Here is a 4270-nt window from a genome sequence, read left to right on the forward strand (position 1 = left end):
TGTAGCAGATGACTCTGCAAACTTGTAACAAATGTAATGTTGTTATTAGTGTAATATAATCATTTGACTGTTGTGTATGTTAATGTTGTTCTTATTGTTAATTTCTGTAGTTGTATAACCTTGAACATTTCCAGTGTGAGATTAACCCCTTAAGTGTGGAGGGTATATATATGAAAAAGAAGAAGACAAAACTAATTTTTCCCTTCTTCTTTCTTTTCATCTTTTTTCTCTCTTGCTACTATTTTATGTTTCTACTGCAGTTAGAACTATCTCACCAAACATCTGTGTGACTATATACACCACAGTAAATTGAATATAGTTGAAACAAACATAAAGCGTATATATACACCTTCTGCACTACAGCAGCACAATGCGGAGTGTGTATACTGAATTTGACGAGAAAACCTACATTTTCCAATAGCGACTTGTTCAACAATTCCACACTTAAGGGGTTAAACATGTAATTAAGTATTTTGGAGATACTTTGAAAGATGCATTGCATTGCACTAATGTCATCGTAGTGTTAGGATACTTACTGTAGTGCTTATGGACGTGGGTTCAATTGGTTTTTAGTGACTTGCATTTTGCATTCGCAGTAGTTCAATTGTAAAAAGTTTAAGTACTTTTTATGCTCAGATAGACCAATTTGGGCTGGCTGTACAGTTTGTAGTGACATTCAAATCACTATGACATGTTGTGATCTGATAATGTTTTGTAGGCATAATGTGAACTTAGACATGGAAACCTTTTTGGTACTGTGGTAATGTTGAACTACACATATCAACTACACACACTAGATCGCATATGAAAATACTCATCTTGTGATGTCACTTGTTTTCTTCTCAGTTTCTGACTTAAAGTAATACTGTATACACTTGAGAACTCAAAACACTGGGAGATTTCACACCAAAGTGACATGCAACATGTGTTGCTTGAGGATTTCACAATCAAATGCAGATGTGTGCAGCTTGTCATGCTGCTGCAGTGTAAAACATTGCTGTTGATTGGTTCGTTCCGAAGTTACATTTTTCACTTGTCACTTTGATTTGTCTTTTCTTTTTAAATTAACATTTGACAAAACATTAGGATTGAATGGCTTTCATAGTTATAGGGTTCGTCAAGTATAAATTCCAGGTGTTTCAGAAATAATTGAGGGGTTACAAAAATGTATTTGCAAATAAAGTATTGAACTTATGTTAATGAAACCAGTGCAGAACGAACGAGGAACGCAAACAGTCTTTTTTTTTTGACACCTTATGTTCAATGTGTGCACCACGGGTGACACGGCACACATCTTGCCACACTCGCATCAACATGGGCCTGTCGATAGTGTCTATCACTGCAATGATGCGTTGCCTTAGGTCTGCGATTTGCGGCATCAGTGGGCCGAATACCCTGTTTTTGAAGAAACCCCACAAAAAGAAGTCACACGGTGTCAAGTCCATGATCTTGTGGACCTAAACATTGAGCAAAAAACTGTGAGTGATGTGTTTGTGTTCCTCGATCGTTCTGGACTTATTTCATTAACCTTCTAGCGGGCGTGTTCATAATCGTGTCACCAGCGGGCACGTGACGCATTTTTTACGTCATTTAGTATCATTCATTATGAGCAAGGACTTTTATAATATAAACATAAATTTTTTTGGTCTACATTTATTTATATCATATCTGAGGTTAATATAAATGAAACCTATTTAAATACAAGTTAGAATGCTGAAACAAATAAAAAAATACAGCACGTAACTTACAGTATTACATATTTATAGCGCACCACGCTTTTCATCAGCAGGTGCATGTTGTACTTTTTACGACAGATATTCCTGCTGAAAACCTAAATGTTACAAGTAATTTTTTAAAATTTTTTCAGCATTCTAACTTGTATTTCAACATGATTCATTTATACTAACCTCAGATATGATATAAATAAATATAGACCCAAAAAAATTTACGTTTATATTATAAAATTCTTTGCTCATAATGAATGATACTAAATGATTCACTGTCATATTGATTGACTTCTATATATTCGTCACTTAAGTCACTATCACTGTCCAATTCATGTGATCCCTCTTCATCAGAAGAAACTTAAAGGATACGATGAATTTCGCTCACATCTACGTTTTGTCGACTCATTTTCAACAATGACCGGATGGAAAAATTACAGAACAGGAGCAGGCACGAAGCGCAAAATTTACGACATGGTGTTCTGATCAGAAATAAACTACAATTGACAGAGTATAACATATGGATTAGTAACAATGACTGCTAATATGCAACACAAAATACCTCTTTGAGGAATACATAAAAAGCATTGAAAGGAAACAGAAGAAAATTAAAGAAAATTACTTTCAGCGTAAATTTTGCGCAGGCACGCCCGCTTGAAGGTTAATGTAAGTTCAACACTTGAAATAAATTTTTTAAACCCCTTAATTTTTTCTGAAATACCTGGTACAATATTTATGTACAGTTATGCAACCTATCATGTGCACAGTGAAGCCTTCATGAAAATGGAATGAAATGTTTTCTAGTTTAAGGCACTTATACTGGATGTTTCAAAATGATTAATCAAATTTCAATAGTCATATATTTAGAATTTACAACATTGCAGTGGTGATTCGTCAATCTGAAGGAAAACTAATCACAATTCTTATCACAAGCAAGAAGAAAATTAAATACAGAAAGTAAAGTAGGAAAGGCACCTTTTTTCTAGACTTCTGGATGTGTCCAAAAATAGACTTTCAACTATTGGTAATAATCTTTCTTGTAAATTGGAGACATGTTAGTGTATATTCCATATCAGTTTGTTACAGTTCACAGCAGAAAATTTAGGCCAAGAATATGCTAACCGTGGTAGTCTCAGAAAAAAATCTTCCTTCAAAAACCAGGTGTCTGTGGTACTCGAGTAAATATTATACTTCTATTTTTTGGTGCTGTGCATTATGTATGTGTCTCAATATAACAGCTGTTTCCCATTTATTCATTCGTTTTACATCTGCTTACTACAGCACTGTTGCATTTATATTTGTTAAGTTATTTTACACCTCCGTAACGTCATTTGCAAAAGAAATGCAATTGTCACATACTGCTCCTTGGACACCTAACCTGCCCTTGCCACTGTGTGCTCTCACTAGGTATTAAACTTTGATCACAAGGCACTAGAATAGCACCAAGATTTCTGAAACCCGAGAAAATATGCGATCTACAGGTTTCCCCATTACTTATACTACCGATACTAGCGCCACTGCTTACATGTCAAGTTTTCAAATATGGTGGTGGATCTCTAGTGTTAGCCACTGTGCTATTTTAGAAGCAAAATTAAATCGTTGTTAAATAGATATGGGCTGATATGAAATTTTCACCCATATTGATAAATGGAAGAATATTCCAGTAAAGTGCATCTCTTGTCCTAATTAGGTATTAGTGAAAAGGTCCGCTATTGGACTTCTCATGGGTGCATTCCTTACATTAGAAGGAAATCCACAACTCAAAAGAAAAATAACTTGCCCCATGAACTTGTTGAAAGCTGTTATTTTACAATTTTAGGAACACACAAGGTAACCACATCAGTTCGTGTTTTGTTTGTGAAAAGTGTGCATTTGATGTCCAACAGGGATCCTGCCCTTCTGGCAGAGCTAAACTCTATGTAATGATTTGGTAGATATGGTTTAGCACAGTGCAGGGGCAAAAGTTTAAGAAAAGGAGGGCAAATGCCCCCCTTTGCCCCCCTAATTGCCGCCACTGGGAAGTATGAGGGCAGATCAGAAAGTAACGCACAATAATTTTTTGCGCAAAAAGTTTAATATGTAACAAAAACCAAACAAATCACAAATGAACTGACATCTTTGACCTACTTTTCTACATAGTCACCAATTTTCTCAACACATTTCTCCCATCGTGGTACCAGTTTCAATATGCCATGTTCGTAGAAGTCCGTTTGGTTGGAGTATAGCCATCTGCGGACTGCTGATTTCACTTCCGCATCTGTTGCAAAGTGTTGGCCGGCCAGGAATTTCTTCATGGGACCAAACAGATGAAAGTCCGATGGTGCCAGGTCCAGACTGTATGGTGGTTGCTGGAGCACCTCCCACCCAAATTCGGTGAGTTTCTCACGAACAGGAGCAGCAACATGGGGACGGGCATTGTCATGAAGTTTGATACCATCAGCATGAATGTTGCGGCGTTTGTCACGAAGGGCATGACGCAACTTAACCAAAGTTTTAATGTACGCTGCAGCATTCACAGTGGTCCCGTGTTCAGCAAAGTCCACCAA

Source organism: Lepisma saccharinum, chromosome 6 (assembly GCF_977018435.1).
Source record: "Lepisma saccharinum chromosome 6, izLepSacc3.1, whole genome shotgun sequence".
Classification (NCBI taxonomy): domain Eukaryota; kingdom Metazoa; phylum Arthropoda; class Insecta; order Zygentoma; family Lepismatidae; genus Lepisma; species Lepisma saccharinum.